This window comes from Rhinopithecus roxellana, chromosome 12 (genome assembly GCF_007565055.1).
Source record: "Rhinopithecus roxellana isolate Shanxi Qingling chromosome 12, ASM756505v1, whole genome shotgun sequence".
Lineage (NCBI taxonomy): Eukaryota > Metazoa > Chordata > Mammalia > Primates > Cercopithecidae > Rhinopithecus > Rhinopithecus roxellana.
Window position 1 is genome coordinate 106,433,580 of NC_044560.1, and position 21,789 is coordinate 106,455,368.

Here is a 21,789-nt window from a genome sequence, read left to right on the forward strand (position 1 = left end):
CCACAATTGTTGACTTTTTAAACAGAGCCCAGTGCAATTCCTAACGGTATTTTAGCTCTTTCTGTTGCTCCAATAATACATTGTTAAATATGAATAACATTTCTATAATCTAAAGAGGATAGTATAGCATGGTGCTCAGTAAATCTTGTATTGAACAGATGGAGGAAGAAAGGAAGGAAGGAATTATAACATCACACACACACACCATGCCAAGGGATCATCTTATGCCAGACATTGGCTAGAAGAGCCTTTAATATATTGCTTCATTTAATCTTCACCACAGTCATGTAAAGCCAGCCCCATTATTAACACTATTTTCCACATGAGAAATCTGAGGCTGTCTGTGCACACACACGCAGGGTGGAAGGTCTTTTACAACTGGGAAGTGGTGAGACATCAATTTGACCTCAGGTCTCTGTGATTCCAAACCTCTGATTTTTTTTTTTTTTTTTTTTTTTTTTTTTTTTTTTTTTTTTTTTTTTTTTGAGACGGAGTCTCGCTCTGTCGCCGAGGCTGGAGTGCAGTGGCCGGTTCTCAGCTCACTGCAAGCTCTGCCTCCCGGGTTTACGCCATTCTCCTGCCTCGGCCTCCCGAGTAGCTGGGACTACATTAGCTGGGACTACAGGCGCCCGCCACCTCGCCCGGCTAGTTTTTTTTTTTTGTATTTTTTAGTAGAGACGGGATTTCACCGTGTTAGCCAGGATGGTCTTGATCTCCTGACCTTGTGATCCGCCCGTCTCGGCCTCCCAAAGTGCTGGGATTACAGGCTTGAGCCACCGCGCCCGGCCTTTTTTTTTTTCTTTAGATAGAGTCTCACTCTGTCACCAGGCTAGAGCGTAGTGGCGCGATCTCGGCTCACTATAACCTCTGCCTCCTGGGTTCAAGTGATTCTCCTCCCTCAGTCTCTCAAGTAGCTGGGATTACAGGCACCTGCCACCACGTCTGGCTAACTTTTGTATTTTTAGTAGAGATGGGGTTTCACCGTGTTGGCCGGGATGGTCTCGATCTCTTTACGTCGTCATCTGCCCGCTTTGGCCTCCCAAAGTGTGGTGATTACAGGCGTGAGCCACCGTGCCCAGCTCCAAACCTCTGATTCTAACAGTGATACCGCGCAGACTGTCAGCAGCACCATCTCTCCTCAGCACTCATTCATTCATTCATTTAATCATTTAGCAAACACACAGAACCCACACCTGTGGGAGATGACTGTGACCACATCAGACCAGGGTCTGGCTGACATCATAGGGAGATCAGATACGAACCACTACTGTCCAATTCATAATGATGAAAAGAGTGAATTACTTCACAGCCTTTCTGTGCATTTTCATGTGATGATGAAACACAGTGAGCTGGGTCCCAATGTACTTCCTGGCAAGTGGCCACTTTCTATTGTGGCAGAGAAGGAAGCAAGATACAGGATGAAGTGTATCAGTGATTCCATTCACACTACAGCAGACCATGAAATACTGATTTCAACCTTAGTCAAGCCTCATCATGTTCCACCTTAGAACACGCTGAAAACTGTTAACCTACTATTTGCAAAAGAAAACAGAAAGCTGGGACGAGCACAGTGGCTCACATCTGTAATTCCAGCACTTTGGGAGGCCAAGGCGGGTGGATCACCTCAGGTCAGAGTTCGAGACCAGCCTGGCCAACATGGTGAAACTCCATCTCTACTAAAGATACAAAAAATTAGCTTGGTGAGGCAGGAGAATTGCTTGAACCCAGGAAGTGGAGGTTGCAGTGAGCTGAGATCACACCATTGCACTCCAGCCCGGGCAACAAGAGCAAAATTCTGTCAAAAAAAAAAAAAAAAAAGAAAGAAAGAAAAGAAAAGAAAAGAAAGAAAACAAAAAGCTTATTTCAACTTACATAATGAAAAATTGTGAATGTCAACTTAAAATATGGTGATGGTGGGGGCACATAATTTCTCAAAATACTTTTAGGGGTTATGAAACTTAAGAAGAACAGACATGGTGGCTCACACCTATAGTCCCAGCAAATTGGGATGCCAAGGTTGGAGGATCACATGAACCCAGGAGTTCAAGACCAACCTGGGCAACATAGGGAGACCTCATCTCTACGAATTTTTTAAAAAATTAGCTGGATGTGGTGGCATGTGCCTGTGGTCTCTGCTACTCTAGAGGCTGAGGTGGGAGAGTCACTTGAGGCCAGGGGATCGAGGCTGCAGTGTGCTGAGATGGCGCCATTGCACTCCAGCCTGGGCAATGGAGCAAGACCCTGTCTCAATAATAAAAATAGAAAGAAGAAAATGAAGAAGGAGAAGGAACAAGAAAAGAAGGAGGGAAAGGAGAAAGAGGACAAAAGGAAAATGAGGAAGGAAAAGGAAAAACAGAAAGGAACTGGAGAGAAAGGAGAAAGAGAAGGAAGAGGAGGAGGAGAAGGAAGAGGAGGAGGAGGAAGATAAGGGAGCAACAGAAAAAAAAGATTGAAAGCTGGGCTCAGTGGCTCATGCCTGTAATCCCAGCACTTTGGGAGGCTGAGGCAGGAGGATTGCTGGAGGCGAGGAGTTTGAAACCAGCCCGAACAACATAAAGGGATTCTGTCTCTACAAAAAAAAAAATTAATTGGGTGAGGTGGCACGCACCTGTTGTCCCAGCCACTTGGGAGGCTGAGACGAAAGGATCACAGCCCAGGAGGTTGAGGCTGTAGTGACCCTTGATTGTGCCCCTGCACTCCAGCCCGGGCAACACAGTGAGATCCTGTCTCAAAAAAGTAAAAACTAAAAAAAAAAAAAGGAAATACAAAGAAAAGAGAGATTGAAGAGTTGTGTTTTATGTGGATAGTTTTAGGTGAGCAAAGGATATGGCCCTGGAACTAAAGACTTAGTTGGCTCTGAGTGGAAAAGCCCTTTGTGGAAAAGTAGGGGAGGATCTAGGAAGAGGAGGGGAAGCCTAGGACTGAAGCTCTGAGCTGGGGATCACAGGCATCTCCCCAGTTAGCCCCTCTACACACCACTCTGCTCCCTATAAACCTCATCTTCAAGATCCTGCTCCCTATAACACCTCATTTTCCCTGTAACACCTCATCTTCAAGAAGATTCCATATGGGGACATCTAGAACCACCTTAATCTTTCTCATAGCTGCTTCAAACTCCACTGGTGGGAGCACATCTTATTTAACCAACTCCCCACAGATGGAGGCAGACAGGCCTGGGGTGACTCAGGACAGGCTCCCAGGGAGAGGGGCCCATCCACTCTGGGACACTCATGAGTCCTAACTCAAGCCCTACAAGGCAGAATCCTTTAGCATCATTATCACTCTATAAAAGAGGAAACAGAGTCACACAGAACCTAATTAACTTGTTCAAGGTCACATGGTCAGGACTGACAGAACTGGAACTGAGACTGACGCCTACTTGACCTGATACTCATGCTCTTAAACACTACGATATAGGGCTGTGCCTTTTAAATTAATGATGCATGCATGCATGAATGAATGAAAGAATGAATCAATGAACAAATGCCACCAACGTACATGTATGTTTGCATAGTTTACGAAAAAAAGTATAGAAGGATACATTCTAAATCATCCTAAATTGTCATCGTTGTGTTACTCATGCAGGGACAACAGAATAGACCCAGATATAATATCAATTGTTTTATTTTTCTTTCCTTTTTTTTTTTTTTTTTTGACAGCGTTTTGCTCTGTCGCCCAGGCTAGAGTGCACTGGCACAGTCATAGCTCAATACAGCCTCAAACTCCTGGGCTCAAGTCATCTTCCCACCTCAGCCTCCTGGGTAGTTGGGATCACAGGCATGAGTCACCTCACCCAGATAATATTTTTATTTTTTGTAGAGATCAGTGTTGATATGGTTTGGCTCTGTGTCCCCACTGAAATCTCATTTCAAGTTGTAATCCCCAAATGTGGAGGGAGGGAGGTGACTGGATCATGGGGGTGGTTCCCCCATGCTGTTCTCATGATAGTGAGTGAGTTCTCATGAGATCTGATGGTTTTATAAGGGGCTCTTCCCACTTCACTCACACTTCTCTCTCTCCTGCCACCTTGTGAAGAGGTGCCTGCTTCCCCTTCCACCATGATTGTAAGTTTCCTGAGGCCTCCCCAGCCATTCGGAACTGTGAGTTCATTAAACCTCTTTCTTTCATACATTACCCAGTCTTGGGCATTTCTTTCTAGCAGTGTGAGAATGGGCTAATACAGGTGTCTTGCCATATTGCCCAGCCTGGTCTTGAATTCCTGTTCTCCGGCAATCCTTTCACCCCACCAGGCCTGGCTTGGATTTTTTTCTTTATCGTTTATTGCTTGACTTGTTCCAACAACTATATATTGTTTTGTAACTTAAAAAATGAATAATTTTCTGAAAATTAAAAATACAGGCCGGGTGAGGTGGCTCACACCTGTAATCCCAACACTTTGGGAGGCCGAGGCAGGCAGATCACTTGGGGTCGGGAGTTCAAGACCAGCCTGGCCAACATGGCGAAACCCCATCTCTACTAAAAAAGCAAAAATTAGCCAGGCATGGTGGTGGGTGCCTGTAATCCCAGCTACATAGGAGGCTGAGGCAGGAGAATCACTTAAACCCCAGAAAGTGGAGGTTGCAGTGAGCCAAGATTGCACCACTGCACTCCAGCCTGGGAGACAGAATGAGACTTGGTCTCAAAAAACAAAAACAAAAACAAACAAACAAACAAAAACAGTAAAAGCAAGCATTCAGTAAGATGTGACATGCACCAAGGAGGAGCCATATGAGGCACTGTAATGGCTCTGGGAGGCGGGAGGATCATGAGAAACAAAGTCGAGGTCCCAAGGGATGAAACCCGCTCCTGAGACCGGGTGCAGCGGCTCACACCTGTAATCCCAGCACTTTGGGAGGCCGAGGAGGGTGGATCACTTGAGGTCAGGAGTTTGAGACCAGCCTGGCAAACATGGTGAAACCCCGTCTCTAGTAAAAATAGAAAAATTAGCTGGGCATGGTGGCGGGCGCCTGTAATCCCAGTTACTCAGGAGGCTGAGGCAGGAGAATCACTGGAACCCAGGAGTTGGAGATTGTAGTGAGCCACGATCGTGCCACTGCTGCACTCCAGCCTGCTCAACAAGAGGGAAGCCCCATCAAAAAGAAAGAAGAAAAGAAAGAAAGAAAGAAAGGAAGGAAGGAAGGAAGGAAGGAAGGAAGGAAGGAAGGAAGGAAGGAAGGAAGGAAGGAAGGAAGGAAGGAAGGAAGGAAGGAAGGAAGGAAGGGAGGGAAAAACAACAACACAAAAACCCACTCTTGGGAGGAAACAGGTAGTGACCCAAGCTGACCAGGGTCTGCTTTAAGACAAGGAATGAAGAGGTCTCCAAAGACCTCCAAAGTCCAGAGTATCCCAGGGGACCACATAAAAAAGTCTTTCGTTTTTAAAATATTTTGCATAACTGGACCCTCGGGACACTGGCCTGAGAAGGAAGGAATTAATCAAGAGATGGCTGATGCCAGAAAAAGTTTTCCTTGGAAAAAGACCTTGGTTTAAGTTCAAGATCAGCCTCATGAGTAAAGAAGCAAGACACAAAAGTGTACATCCTTTTTTTTTTTTTCTTTTTCTTTTTTTTTTTTTGCTTTTGGTGCCCAGGCTGGAGCGCAATGGCGCAATCTCGGCTCACCGCGACCTCTGCCTCCCAGGTTCAAGCAATTCTCCTGCCTCAGCCTCGCAAGTAGCTGGGATTACAGACATGCGCCTCTATGCCCGGCTAATTTTGTATTTTTAGTAGAGACGGGGTTTCTCCACGTTGGTCAGGCTGGTATCGAACTCCCGAACTCAGGTGATCCGCCTGCCTCAGCCTCCTAAAGTGCTGGGATTACAGGCGTGAGCCACCGTGCCCGACTAAAAGTGTAGATCTTTTTATGATTCCATTCGTATGAAGTTCTAGAACAGGCAAAACTATAACCTATGGCGGAAAAAAAATCAGAGCAGTGCTTGCCTCTGCGGTTCAGGGACTGGCTGGAAAGGAACATGCAGGAACTTTCTGGAATGATGGGGTGTTCTCTATCTTTTCCTTTTCCGGGACAGGGTCTCACTCTGTCACCCAGGCTGGAGTGCAGTGGCGTGATCTTGGCTCACACTGCAACCTCAGCCTCCCAGGATCAAGCAATTCTCCCACCTCAGCCTCCCGAGTAGCTGGGATGACAGGCACACCGCCACACCCAGCTAATTTTGGTATTTTTTTGTAGAAACAGCTTTTTACCATGTTGCCCAAGCTAGTCTCACACTCGTGGACTCAAGCAGTCCTCCCACCTCGGCCTCCCAAAGTGCTGGGATTACAGGCGTGAGCCACCACACCCAGCCTGGGGTCTGTATTTTGATACGCATTTGGTTTTTCAGAGGTATGTATTTGTCAAAACTCAATGAATTTATACCTGAGAGCTGTGCATTTTCTTGTGTGCATTTTACATTCTTCTGTCAAAAGAACAAACACATATTAAACCTTAATGATATGAAGCGTGAAGAGGGCAGTGGACAGATAATCTGCAATTTATTTTGAAATGCATAAAAAAAGATGGCTTCTTGGATATGGGATACAGCCACACCTGTGATATAGCAGGCATGATAAAATGTCAATGGTAGAATCTAGACGGGGTTTTGCTCTGTCGCCCAGGCTAGAGTGCACTGGCACAGTCATAGCTCAATATAGCCTCAAACTCTTGGAACTTGTATTGCATCATTTGTGCTGAATTCTATTGGTTCAACCAAGTCCTAAGGCTAGCCCAGATTCAAGCTGAGGAGAAACAGATCCCATCTCGCTGGGAAAGGTAGTGGGCTCAAAGGGGAGGAGAAATGATAGCAATCATCTTGGATACCATGCCCCACAGTGTGCCCTGTGGCAACAGCTGGCAGAGAAAAGACCTGAAGAGTCTAAATCTGTGTTTCTCTGGAATGGACACAACCATTTCTGCCCCCGGATACCACGAGAGTGTCAGCCAAGGACTCAGCTATGAGATGGGCACTTTTGTAACCCAGAGATGGCAGCAACAATGTTCACTATTTTTATCTCAAGGAGGATTAAATTCAGTTCCCAAATTCATGGTTATGGTTTCAGACAGCAAGATTTTTTTTTTTTTTTTTTCGAGACAGAGTCTCGCTCTGTCACCCAGGCTGGAGTGCAGTGGCGCGATCTCGGCTCACTGCAACCTCCACCTCCCGAGTTCACACCATTCTCCTGCCTCAGCCTCCCGAGTAGCTGGGACTACAGGCATCTGCCACCTCGCCCGGCTAATTTTTTATATTTTTAGTAGAGACAGGGTTTCACCGTGTTAGCCAGGATGTTCTCAATCTCCTGACCTCGTGATCCGCCCGTCTTGGTCTCCCAAAGAGCTGGGATTACAGGCGGGAGCCACCACGCCCGGCCAGACAGCAGGATTTTCTTTTCTTTTCTCTTTGTTGTTGCTGTTGTTGTTGTTGTTGTTGTTGTTGTTGTTTGGCAGAGTCTCACTCTGTCACCCAGCCTGGAGGGCATAGTGGTGTGATCTCTGCTCACTGCAACCTCCGCCTCTCGGGTTCAAGCGATTCTCCTGACTCAGCCTCCCAAGGAGCTGGGATTACAGGTGCGCGCCACCATGCCCGACTAATTTTTGTATTTTTAGTAGAGTTTCGCCGTGTCTGACCTCAAGTGATCCACCCACCTTGGCTTCCCAAAGCACTGGGATTACAAGCATGAGCCACCACACCCAGCCCGGACAGCAGGATTTTCGAGGAAATCACCCCAGAAAACTGGAGTTTTGACTCCAAATTAGCCTTTACCTATCCCAGGGAGAGGACAAGTGAGGACATTCTTGGCTGGTGGATTACCTGAGGTCAGGAGTTTGAGACCAGCCTGGCCAACATGGTGAAACTCTGTCTCTACTAAAAATACAGAAATGAGCTGAGCGTGGTGGCACACACCTGTCGTCCCAACTACTCGGGAAGCTGAGGCAGGAGAATCGCTTGAACCCAGGAGGTGGAGGTTGCAGTGAGCCAAGATCAAGCCACTGCACTCCAGCCTGGGTGGTGACAGAGCGAGACTCCGTCTCACAAAACAAAACAAACTAAAAAAATGAATGAATTCACGTAACTCTGTTTAAAGGGTGGATATATTTTCCTCTTCCTGGAGCTGTGGCTCCTCATGCCCACTAGAGGGCAGAAAAAATCTAGAATTCAATGCATCTGCCACATGTCCTAAACCGTACCCCCTCCACCCTAAGGAGAAAGGAGTAACAACAACGTGAATAACTGCTAACCTCAGCCCTACTGCTTGTCAGGGCCCTGATAAGTGCTCCACACACCTGATCTCTAAATCATCTGCTAGATGAGACCTAGCCAAGGTAGAGGAGGAGGAAAGCAAGGATCAGGGAGAGTTTAATTTTCCCAAGGTGCACAGCATCCAAGCGGCAGGTAAACTTCCAGCTCAAGCCTCCGTGGCTTCACAGCTCTTTGTCCTGTTTTTGGCGAAGTTTCTCGAAACAGAGAGTGGTGACTGGGTGTTAGACCCCTTGATGAGGACGGAGGGGGGCAGCTCGTGCAAAGGGGGGCCTCTAGCCAGGCAGCCCTCCCCACTGCCACTGCCCGGGGAGCCTGCACACTTTAGGGCAGGTTCTTCATAGCTCTAGGGGCTAAACTCTCAAAGTGTCACAGCAGCCCAGGGATGCGGGTTCTATTATTTTATCCCTGTGATACAGATTAGGAAACTGAAGCTCAGGAAAACGGAGGGAGCTGTCCTGGGTCACGAGGCATGGGGGTGGCAGAAGTGAGATTTACCCTGCAAGGGGCCTTAGCCAGGGCAGGACACAGAGACTTTAAATGCCAGGAGGAAATGGAACTCCTTCCCCAGAAGAAGGGAAAGTAACTACACGGCGAGGATCTGGGAGGGGCGGACAAGACCTATTTTCTGATGAGGAAACGGCAGGCTTTTGTAGGTCTGTATCCCAGGTTCAGGGGAGCCCAGGGAACTTCAAGGTCTTGGAAATTCTTATTTCAAAAAGACCCTGAGGGTCAGGTACCACTGGCTCACGCCTGTAATCCCAGCACTTTGGGAGGCCAAGGCAGGTGGATTGCCTAAGATCAGGAGTTTGAGACCAGCCTGGCCAACACGGCAAAACCCCATCCCTACTAAAAGTACAAAAATTAGCTGGGCATGGTGGCACACACCTGTAGTCCCAACTACTGGGGAAGCTGAGACAGGAGAATCTCCTGAACCTGGGAGGCGGAGGTTACCGTGAGCTGAGATCCCGCCACTGCACTGCAGCCTGGGTGACAGAGCAAGACTCTGTCTCAAAAAAACAAAAACACAACAAAACAAAACTGAAGGGTGCAGACAGAGGAAAAGGGAAGTAACAGTCTAATTGTGCACCTATTAGAAAAAACAATCTAGGTCCCTTTGGGGAGGCTGGAAAAAATATCCAGGTAATAGTAAGTGAAGAAGAAAAAAATCATTGGAGAAATACGTACATAGAATGAGTCCATTTTGGTTACACCAGGCTCTCAACCCCTGTGCCCTGGTGCAGACCGCCCAAACTTGCTCAACACACCAGCCATCATTTTTCCATGGCACCCCCAAATAAATACCTAACTGTTCAATTCCTCATCGGGTGAGGTCTAAACAACACAAGTATTTATGTCCTAAGAACTTAGTAGCCATGGCCGGGTGCAGTGGCTTGGCCTGTAATCCCAGCTCTTTGGGAGGCAAGGCAGACGGATCACTTTAGGTCAGTAGTTTGAGACCAGCCTGGACAACATAGTGAAACCCAGGTGTGGTGGTGGGTCCTGTAATCCCAGCTACTCAGGAGGCTGAGGCAGGAGACTTGTTTGAACCTGGGAGCCGGAGGTTGCAGTGAGCCAAGAATGCACCACTGCACTCTAGCCTGGGTGACAGAGCAAGACTTCATCTCGAAAATAATAATAATAAACTTTTTTCAATTTATATGATGAAAATATTTGATATGATGAGGAGACAAGTTTTCAAAAACACTTCTGGTGGCACCAAAATAAAGTCTGAAGTCCTCTCTCCTGGCGCCTTGCATTTTTTCTTTTTTCTTTTCTTTTCTTTTTTTTTTTTTATTTTGAGATGGAGTTTCGCCCTGTCACCCAGGCTGGAGTGGAAAGGCACAATCTCAGCTCACTGCGACCTCTGCCGCCCAGGTTCAAGCAATTCTCCTGCCTCAGCCTCCCAAGTAGCTGGGATTACAGGAGCACCGCACCACGCCCAGCTAATTTTTTTGTGTCTTTAGTAGAGACAGGGTTTCACCATGTTAGCCAGGCTGGTCTCAAATTCCTGACCTGGTGATCCGCCTGCCTTGGCCTCCCAAAGTGCTGGGATTACAGGTGTGAGCCACCGCGCCCGGCTGGGCCTTGCATTTTCTATAAATGTTCTTACTTAGTTTAAAGTGAGATGGGAGCGCAGGACCCAGTCCTGGGAGGAAATGAAGTCTCAGAGGGAACTGGCAGGAAAAGTTTATAAAGACCACAGTGATTAAGCCAAGGTCAAGGAAAGGGTTGGGGAGGGTGAGGCAGGCTCCACCTTTTGAGCAGGGCAGTGGGGAACTCCCCCAGCCATCTCTGCACCCCACAGGGATAGTCACACATGAACACGCATGTGTACAATGAGACCGTCTGCCACACAAATGGCATCGTATTCTACGTGCTGAGGACTACTGTAACAAACAATCACAGAATGGGAGGCTTCAACGACAGAAATTAACTTTTTCACAATTCTGGAGGCCAGAAGTCCAAAATCAAGGTGTTGGCTAGGTTGGTGTCTCCTGAGGCCTCTCTCCTTGGCTGTGCAGACGGCCGTCTTCTCCCTGTGTCCTCACGTGGTCTTCCCTCTGCTTGGGGCTGTGTCCTGGTCTCCTTTGTTTTTTTTTTTTTTTTTTTGAGACGGAGTCTCGCTCTGTCGCTCAGGCTGGAGTGCAGTGGCCGGATCTCAGCTCACTGCAAGCTCCGCCTCCCGGGTTTATGCCATTCTCCTGCCTCAGCCTCCTGAGTAGCTGGGACTACAGGCGCCCGCCACCTCGCCCGGCTAGTTTTTTTGTATTTTTTTAGTAGAGACGGGGTTTCACCGTGTTAGCCAGGATGGTCTCGATCTCCTGACCTCGTAATCCGCCCGTCTCGGACTCCCAAAGTGCTGGGATTACAGTCTTGAGTCACTGCACCCAGCCTCCTTTTCTTTTTTTTTTTTTTTGAGACGGAGTCTCGCTCTGTCGCCCAGGCTGGAGTGCAGTGGCCGGATCTCAGCTCACTGCAAGCTCCGCCTCCCGGGTTTATGCCATTCTCCTGCCTCAGCCTCCTGAGTAGCTGGGACTACAGGCGCCCGCCACCTCGCCCGGCTAGTTTTTTGTATTTTTTAGTAGAGATGGGGTTTCACCATGTTAGCCAGGATGGTCTCGATCTCCTGACCTCGTGATCCGCCCGTCTCGGCCTCCCAAAGTGCTGGGATTACAGGCTTGAGCCAAAAAGACACCAGTCAGACTGGATTAAGAGCCCACCCATGGGACCTCATTTTACCTTTTTTTTTTTTTTTTAAGCCAAAGTTTTGCTCTTGTTACCCAGGCTGGAGTACAATGGCATGATCTTGGCTCACTGCAACCTCTGCCTCCCAAGTTCAAGCAATTCTCCTGCCTCAGCCTCCCAAGAAGCTGGGATCACAGGCATGCACTGCCACACCAGGCAAATTTTGTATTTTTAGTAGAGATGGGGTTTCACCATGTTGGCCAGGCTGGTCTCGAAATCCTGACCTCAGGTGATCTGCCTGCCTCCGCCTCCCAAAGTGCTGGGATTACAGGTGTGAGCCACCACTGCACCTGGCCTCATTTTACCTTAATTACCTCTTTAAAGACCCCCATCTCCAAATACAGTCACATTCAGAGGTACTGGGGGTTAAGACTTCAACATATGAATTTGGGGATGGTGATAGCATAGTATATGGTAGCTCTATGTTAAACTTCCAGAGGAATTGTGGCCACAGATAACTCTTTAACAGAAACTTGCCTGTGTTTTCTTTGTACTCATTCTGCCTTCTGGAGAATTCCTGCCTTCTGGAGACTGCCTTGAGCCCTGGAGTCCAGCCTGGGCTACACAGCAAGACCCCACCTCTAAAAAAGAAAACAAAGACGAAGCTAATCTACAAACTGTTCTCAAATGTAAAAACATGCAGGCTGGGCATGGTGGCTCATGCCTGTAATCCCCAGGCTAAGGTGGGAGGATTGCCTGAGGCCAAGAGTTTGAAACCAGCCTGGGCAACATATGGAGACCCATCTCTATAAAAATGAAAAAAATTAGCCAGGTGTGGTGGCGCATGCCTTTGGTCACAGCTACTTGGGATATTGAGGTGGGAGGATCACGTGGGCCCAGGAGGTTGAGGCTGCAGTGAGCTGTGATCGCACCACTGCACTACAGCCTGGGTGTTTGAGTGAGACTCTGTCTCAAAAAAAAAAAAGACATGATAGAAATATTTAACAATTACTTGACTTGATTTACTATGAAATATTTAATGATGCATTAGTTAACTGTGATTTTGCCAGTTTCTTCTGTATTTTGAAACCGATACTTTTTTTCTAGCTCAAAAAATTTTGGAAGGTGCTTAAGAAATAACTGTTCCTCCCCACTGGGCCTGTGAGGACTTGTAGACAAAGTACTAAAGTAACTCAGCACAAATGTGCAAAGTCTGTAAATTTGGGTCTTTGATTTTCATAACTATGAAGAGCTCAGCATGACTCTTGGTGGTGAAGAGGCAAATTTTGCTATATTTCCTCTTCCTGCTGCAGCTGAACTATTAATAAAATCATCCTAAACAGCTTTCCTGAAATGTAAAAATAAGCCAAGATGTCTATTTTGTGGATTTTTAAAATTATTATTATACGTATGAGCACAGGAAAAGACAAACTCGGTAGGACCTGCACCAAAAGGTTAGCAGCGTTCCTCTCTGGGCTGGGGGCTTAAGGGAGGGGTGTCTGCTTCAGCCAAATATTGCTGTTCACAACCTTCTAGAGTTTAGTGGCTTCAAACAATGACTTACTAGGTTTCAGAGGGCTGACTGCGTAGTTCTGCTGCTGGTCTCTCCCTCGGTCACTTGTGTGGCTAATGTCGGCTGCTAATGGGCTGGTTCTCCCCCACGTGGTCTCTCTGCCTTCACCTGGGCTTTCACTATTTCATAACCCAACTTTAGCTTCCTTGCAAGATGGCGGCTGGCGTCCAAGTGAGCAAAAGTGGGAGCCACCTGGCCTCTTAAGGCCTAGGCTTGAAGTTGACACATCACTCTGCTACATTCTGTTGGTCAAAACAAGTCATGAGGCCTGCCCAGAATGAAGGGGAGGGGAAGTAGACGCCCTGGTGGTAGGAGGAGTGATGCGTGTGTACACGGAAGGGAGAAATTGTTGGCAGCCATCTTTGAAGGCCGCTGACCTCCGTGTCTGTCTGTGTTTACTAGTATGCCTAGAATAATAATGCTGCCTAGAATATTATATAATAATGCTTAGAATATTATAGAAAAATAATACCAGACCTTTTTTTATGATGACAAATATATTTTTTAAAATAATGTAATAAATTGTGGGAAACTTGGTGGTTGGACCAAGAATCTACAGAAATAAGTGAAAGCTGGCTGGGCGAAGTGGCTTATGCCTGCAATCCCAGCACTTTGGGAGGCTGAGGTGGGCAGATCACTTGAGATCAGGGGTTCAGGATCAGCCTTGGCCAACATAGTGAAAACCATCTCTACTAAAAATACAAAAATTAGCCAGGCATGGTAGAAGGCACCTGTAATTCCAGCTACCTGGGAAGCTGAGGTGGGAGAATCGCTTAAACCCGGGAGGCAGAGGTTGCAGTGAGCCAAGATCACGCACCACTGCACTCCAGTCTGGGCAACGGAGTGAGATTCTGTCTCCAAAAATAAAAAAATAAAAAAGTAAAAACCAAATGCTTGAATGAAGGCTTAATTGGGCTGAAGGGTTTGTGGAAAGCTGAGGTCAGACTGTACCAGTCCTTTCGGGCTCTGTTGGGGGTTTATGCTGAGAACATCAGGGGCAATGGAACTTCCTAGGAGAGGGGAAGGGCACATCCACCCTCCGTCTGGAAAGAAACCTCTGCTGGTGTTCTAGGGTGCTGAGCTTTAGCTGGGGTAAACGTGGGGAAGATGAGAGGACTGCAGGCTAGCGAGCCACATGAGAGGGAAAGGAAAGCCCAGGACAAGGCCCCCACCATGAGAGAAGGAGGAGGCTTGGGATGAGGGGACAATGTCACAGTGTTAGATCCAGTGAAGGCTTTCCTGTAATCCCCAATATGACAATAGATTTCTCCTTTTTTTTTTTTTTTTTTTTTTTTGGTTTTTGAGATGGAGTCTCGCTCTGTGGCCCAGGCTGGAGTGCAATGGGACGATCTCGGCTCACTGCAACCTCTGCCTCCCAGGTTCAAGGGATTCTCCTGCCTCAGCCTTCCAAGTAGCTGGGATTATAGGTGGGCACCACCATGCCTGGCTAATTTTTGCATTTATTTATTTATTTTATTTTGTTTTATTTTGAGATGGAGTCTCGCTCTGTCACCCAGGCTGGAGTGCAGGGGTGCGATCTCTGCTCACTGCAAGCTCCATCTCCCGGGTTCACGCCATTCTCCTGCCTCAGCCTCCAGAATAGCTGGGACTACAGACGCCCGCCACCACGCCCGGCTAATGTTTTTGTATTTTTAGTAAAGATGGGGTTTCACCGTGTTAGCCAGGATGGTCTCGATCTCCTGACCTTGTGATCCACCCGACTCGGCCTCCCAAAGTGCTGGGATTACAGGCATGAGCTACCGCGACTGGTCAATTTCTTATTTTTTATTACAGTAGTACTATACGCTCCTAGAAAGAATTCAGATCTCAATTCATTATAAAACCATTATGAAGAAAATAAGAATCAGCTAGAATTCTTCAAGCCAAAATATGGTCGCGCCTGTTGTTATTTGGTCGTATACTAATAACCTTCTGTTGCGTAGACACAGATTCAGATGTGGATAAGGATACAGATATGGATATAGATGTTGATAGAATGTAGATATAACTGGGAATATAAATACCAATGTGCATAAGGACATAGACATAAATGTAGACATAGATGTGTATTTGCATATAGTCAAGGATGTAAATGTAGACGGTAATAGACACATATGTTATAGTGAGTTGAATGGCACCACTCCTCAAAAATATGTTCCATGTCCTAATCTGTGGAACCTGAGTGTGACCTTATTTACAGAAAGGGTCTTCACGCCAGCCATGGTGGCTCACACCTGTAATCCTAGCTACTCAGGAGGCTGAGGCAAGAGAATCGGGAGGCAGAGGTTGCAGTGAGCAGAGATCACACCACTGCACTCCAGCCTGGACGATGGAGCGAGACTCTGTCCCTGTCCCGTCTCTTCCAAAAAAAAGACATAGCAAAAGAAAAGACACAGAGAAGAGGAGAAGGCCAGAGACTGGAGCCAAGAGACGTCAAGAACCACCAGAAGGTGGAGGAGGCCAAGAAAGGATTCTCCCCTAGAACCTTCAGAGCCAATGTGGCCCTGCTGGCATCTTTGTTTTGAACATCTGGCCTCCGGAACTGTGAGAAAATAAGTGTCTGTTATTTTTAGCCACTAAGTTTGTGAGAATTTATGACAGCAGCTCTAGAAAATGAACACAGACATGGACAGAGAGAGGGAGACTGATCTGAATGTAGATGGCGATGTGGATATAGTTGCACATAGAGGATAAGTTACCAATAAGGATATAGCTGTCCATATGGTGTAGGTATAGATTAGGATACAGCTGTGGGTGTAGACATGGATATAGACATAAACATCAATGTAGACATAGATATTACTGTGGATATAGACATAGAAAGAGATAAAGCAGACCTTGAGTGGCCAGGCAAAGTGGCTCACGTCTGTAAACCCAGCATTTTGGGAGGCTGAAGCAGGCGGATCACCTGAAGTCAGGAGTTCAAGACCAGCCTGGCCAACAAGGTGAAACCCCGTATCTACTAAAAATACAAAAATTAGCCAGGCCTGGTGGCTCATGCCTGTAGTCCCAGCTACTTAGGAGGCTGAGGCAGGAGACTCCCTTGAACCCATGAGACGGAGGTTGCAGTGAGCCAAGATCACACCACTGCACTCCAGCCTGGGTGACAGAGCAAGACTCCGTCTCAAAAAACAAACAAACAAACAAACAAAAAAACAGACCTTGAGGAAACCATGAGAAAGGAATGGGGTCACCTGGACTAACTGTGGACCGTTGCCAACAGGAGGTCACAGCAGATGTCAGAGACAGTCTCCTACAAATGCTCCACAGCTAAGCTCTTCAGGTTTTCTGGAAAATCCCAAATATCAAAAAAGTGCTTTCTTGGCTGGGCACAGTGGCTAATGCCTGTAATCCCAACACCTTGGGAGGCCAAGACAGGAAGATAGCTTGAGGCCAGGCGTTCAAGACCAGCCTGGGCAACATAGGAACACCCTGTCTCTAAAAAAAAAAACAAAAAATCAACCTTTTTTTCATGCCCCCAGTCATCCTTCTCTTTTCTAGTTTCTGGATAATCAATTTAATCAATTTGCCCCCCAAAATGTGAAAACACAACTCATTGTTTTCAGTCAAAAGTTGTATTTTTTTTTTTTTAAGACGGAGTCTCGCTCTGTCACCCAGGCTAGAGTGCAGTGGTGCAATCTCAGCTCACTGCAAGCTCCACTTCCCAGGTTCACACCATTCTCCTGCCTCAGCCTCCTGAGTAGCTGGGCCTACAGGCGCCCGCCACCACAACCAGCTAATTTTTTGTATTTTTAGCAGAGATAGGGTTTCACTGTGTTAGCCAGGATGGTCTTGATCTCCTGACCTTGTGATCCACCCACCTCAGCCTCCCAAAGTGCTGGGATTACAGGAGCGAGCCACCGCGCCCGGCCATATTTTTCTTTTCTTTTTGAGACAGAGTCTTGCTCTGTTACCCAGACTGGAGTGCAATGGCGCAATTATGGCTCACTGCAACAGCCTTGTCCTCCCCGCCTCAAGTGATCCTCCCCTGTTAGTCTGCCAAGGAGCAGGGATTACAGGTGTGAGCCACTGCACCCAGCCTTCAGAATGAAGTTTTCTCTCCTTTCTCTTACCTTTCTCATATAAACCGTATTTTGATTTTGAACGTTGACAACAGTCGTATGGCCATCTCCCTCCCCTGTGCATGCCAATGCCCAAAACAAAAGCAGATCCAATGAATAAATAGTTAAAAGTTTGTTGTGGCTGGGCTGTAAACCCCTGGGAAGGTAGGGCCTGGGCTGTTTCTGTCCCCATCTAAGCAGGATCAACCCTGGTGAATGCATGTGGAGGGAAGAAAGGAAAGGAAAGGGAGGAAGGGAGAGAATAAGAGGGGGACGGAGGGTGGTGCCCTTTAAAATCAAAACCTCTGGTTTCATCTTTCTTCCCTGAACTGGCTCCCCAGGCCCACCAGAGGGCGCTCTGACCCAGCAAATTCCTCATACAGCAACAGCCTGTTCTTCACACAAAAGGGAATTATGAAAATAAGGATAGACACCAATAATCGATACTTAAAACCCTACTGTGATCAGTACCTGTGCTAAATCTTCCACGTGCCTAACTCAACACAGCAACTCTGAGAATATCTTATAAATGAGGAAAGTGAGGCTCAGAGAGGTCATTTAACTTTCCCAGTGTCACACAGCACATAAGCCACAGAGAAGCTTCCAGCTCTGGCCTTGGTGACCCCCCAGCCTTCTGTTCCTTGGCCATACCCTTACGTGACCAACCCACAAGGCCCTCTGTACCTGGCCCTGCCACCTCCTCCCTAACCTCCATCCCGCTGCTCAGCCACACCCTTCCACCCTCAGCTCCTTAGACATCCTGTTCTCCATTTAGTCACTGGGATCTTAGCCCATTGGCTGCCTCGAAAGCACTTCTTCCCTTTCCCTACCCCCACCTCCCACAAATGGTCACCTCCTCCCTTCAGCTCAATGTCACCTCCTCTGAGTAAGCCTGTCCTGATCCAGGGTTAGCTCCAGCTCCTCCTACTCACCTCCCCTAAGAATCCAGGCTTTCACTGTGCTCCAGGAGGCAGGGCTTCAGTCATCATGACGTCCTCAGGGCCCTGCAGAGGCACTACAGAAAGAAAGAAAGAAAGAATGAATGAATGAATGAATGAATGAATGAATGAAGTCTACGGGGTTAAACCAATGAGCACTCAATGAGTGACACCCTCTCCCTCTCTCCCAGCAAGAAACTGAGACATTCTCCAACAAACACCCACAGCCAAGAAGACAAGATCCCAGACCTACTAGCCAAGAGTACACGCTTCAGGCTCCCAGGACCCCCAAAATTCATCCTGCTGAGGCTGTCTGGGGATGCTGCCAGGAGTCTGTTGAAAGCCAAAGCCCTAGGGCTCCTGGAGAGGGTCCCATACTCCCTTCAGTCCCTCCCCAATCCAGGTACAGTGAGTCTCACTAATGCCATCATGCCTTTAGGGCAGTCTCCTGCTTTCCAGCCCAGAGTCCACTTCCCTCTCCTGAGGGATTCACCTCCATTTCTCTCCAGGGAACCGCCCCCCGCCCCGCCCCACTCTCCCGCCAGGTGAGTCCTACAGGGCTCACCCAATCCCCTGCCCACCCAAGTCTGGCCAATCAGTGTACTCTCTCCCTCCCTGGTCACTGTGACTGGGGCAGGGCCAAGCACATGATCCAATTCCTCCAATAGGAGTCAGCCCTGAGTCCTGGGCTAAATTAATGAATGAAGGGCCCTAGAACCAGCCATGCCTGAAGCCAGGATCAGCCCTGGACTTCATAGTAATATAAGCCAATGAATTCCTTTTTCACTAACCTGCTTATCCAAGGCTAACTTGGATTTCTGTATTTGGGACCTAAACAGTACTGTGTATCCCACTCCTCTAAGCATTCTCTGAGCCTCCAAGGGAAGGAGGATGGGGGGTCTTCTCAGTGCCCTGCCAGACAGTACATCTGGCTCCAAATGCTGGACCAGGAGTTAGGGGGACAGGGAAAGGGTCTTCTGGAGTTTTTAAGACCTGGCACCATCATTTGCCGTACTCCTGAGTCTTTTCACCTTGTTCCTGGGGCTCTGGGGCTCTTGTCAATAGGGAATAAGATGACAGCTGCCTGGTACAGATGGTGTCACCATCCCTGGAGCAGACCTGTCTGGCAGGCGTATTCTCAATCCCTGCATTTGCAGGGCAGACCCAAGCTTGCAGAGAGGGCAGACCAGAGGCTGTGACCAGCCATGGGTTGGGCTGAGGATAAGAAACAGCTGATTTTTCTCTCTTTTATGTTGCCCAGGTGGAAGAAGGGATGCATGAATGAATAAACCTTGGGGCTCATCCTAGGGCCTGGGGCTTGGCTCGCCATGACAGTGTTCCCAGACACAGGGTGCAGCCCAGGAAAGTACTGGGGCCACACTTGGGGTGCTAGTGGGACAGTTAGCAAGACATGAAAGTGACCTCTTGGGTGACATCACGTGATAATTTGCAGGTATCCCAGGGTTCTTCCTGAAGCCCAAAGATTCCCCCTCCACCAGCACGTCCTCACCTGAGCACCCCGCCTACTTCCCACTGCACAGCAGGCCCCAGCACGGTCATGGTAGCAGTGGCTGCCCAGAGGTCGTGGTCTTGTCTTTTGTTTTGTTTTGTTTTCTTTTCTTTTCTTTTTTTTTGAGACAGAATCTCGCCCTGTCTCCCAGGCTGGAGTGCAGTGGTGCGATCTCTACTCACTGCAACCTCCGCCTCTCGGGTTCAAGCGGTTCTCCTGCCTCAGCCTCCTGAGTAGCTAGGATCACAGGTGCACACCACCATGTCTGGTTAATTTTGTATTTTCAGTAGAGACAGTGTTTCAGCATGTTGGCCAGGCTGGTCTCAAATTCCTGACCTCAAGTGATTCGCCTCCCAAAGTGCTGGGATTACAGGCATGAGCCACCGTGCCCAGCTGGTGGTGGGTTTTTTTTTTTTTTTTTTTTTTTTTTTTTTTTTTACCTTGATAGGCTCTGTGCCCCTGCATCAGGCAGCACACCACACAGCCTTCACTCAGTCTCTGTTTCACCTGGCCCACACTGGGTCCTAAACATCAAACTCACCCTAGATCTGGAGCCTGGTGCCCCAGAGGAAGGCCCGGTCCCACTGACTAAGCCTAACTCTCTGTGTGAGGTCTGTCTCCCGGAGTCAGGAAAGACGCCAGTAAATAAACAAGATGCATAGTCTTGTTTTCAGTGGGCTTCTTAAAACAAAAAATGCTCAGTTCCTGCAACAATCTGAAAACGGTTGTCATGGAAACAGCGGTAGCCAATGGTGGAGAGACAGGCCCATCCCGGAACCCAGGCCTGCTGCAGTGGCTGATGAGGCACAGAGGAACCAACAGGATTAAGTAAGGGGCAACAGGGAGGAGGGGGTGTCCCCATGTGGCTGGAGCAGGAGGAGTTTCCTCATCTGCTAGCTCTGAGAGGGAGCCGCTGCCCTCAAAGGAACCCATGTGCATCCCTGGAGAACAGATCCGTAGTCTCCTGCAGATCCTCAGACAGCTCTGGGGAGGGGTCCTGGGGAAAGATCACTGTGTCTAGCCAGCCAGCAGGCAGCCAGGACACCCGAGCCCTTATCCCCACTCCAACCTTGCCACATTCACTGAAACCGGGACTCTAAGCCCTGCGGGTGGCTTGCCAGGGTTGCATTGACACCGTGCGCTGCAGCCCACCCCTATCTCTGGCTCCCTGCTGCTCCAAGATCAGCGCCGAGGGGGCGGCACCCTGGCCATGAGCATTTTGCAGGACTGGTTCCGGAGCCTGGACGTGGACGCGCACAGGGCCCTGCTGGTCACCGGCATCCCGGAGGGCCTGGAGCAGACGGATGTTGAAGCCATCCTGCAGCCGACCCTCCTGCCCCTGGGCACATTCAGGTTGCGACACATGAAGGTCTTGATGAATGAGAAGGCCCAGGCCGCCCTGGTGGAGTTTGTGGAGGACGTCAATCACGCTGCCATCCCCACAGAGATCCCGGGCAAGGATGGGATCTGGAGGGTTCTGTGGAAGGACCGTGCTCAGGACACGAGGGTCCTGAAGCCGATGAGATGCCTGCTGCTGGATGACGGGCCCACGCAGGCCGCGGTTGCTGGGACCCCCGGGGAGGCACCCACCCCTCCCACTTCGGAGACCCCGGCCCAGGTGTTGGGACAGTCATCAGGAAGGCCAGTCCCCCTCCTGGGGCTACAAGCAATAGCAGCAAGAAGAGTAGGGGGTCACAGAAGTCAAGCCAGAAGCTAAAAAAGGGCCCGAGGGATGTGTCCATTTCCCTTGGCAAAGAAGGAATCCAAGGAAGTTCCCCAGGAGATCTTGGACATCAAGATCAAGGAGGCAGATGAGGGGCTTGAGCAGAGCTGACAATGACGGCAGCCTATACACAGCGCTCCAGGCAGCAGCCAGGGAGCAAGTTCACAAGAAGTGGACTGTCTGAAGCCACAAAGACGAGGCAGATGGTCCCATGGAGTTCTTGCCCCTGGTGACCAGACCAGGACAGACAAAGCCAAACAGGAGATGACGGAAGAAAGTCCTCTGATTTGATGCACTTGACCGTCAAAGAAGGCAGGAGCAGTGACTCTCACATGATGGTTCTGACCAGCAGAGACATACGTGAATTAGATGCCAAAGGACTGTAAGAAAGTGGGCGGGTGCAACCACCAGGTCACAGAGCAGGGCTGGAGGACCCTGAGTTCCTGACCACTGTGGCCTGTACCAGCCTTTCAGACACCAAAAGCAGCCAGGAGGTGTTGAAAATCGCTTCTGAGGCGGGGCACGGTGGCTCATGCCTGTAATCC

The 21,789-nt window shown here is 48.7% G+C and overlaps 1 pseudogene; it reads left to right on the forward strand.

The window, feature by feature from the left end:
- The first annotated feature begins 17,918 nt into the window (after nucleotides 1-17,918).
- On the forward strand, nucleotides 17,919-21,535 carry LOC104673487 (annotated as a pseudogene).
- The last annotated feature ends 254 nt before the right edge of the window (nucleotides 21,536-21,789 follow it).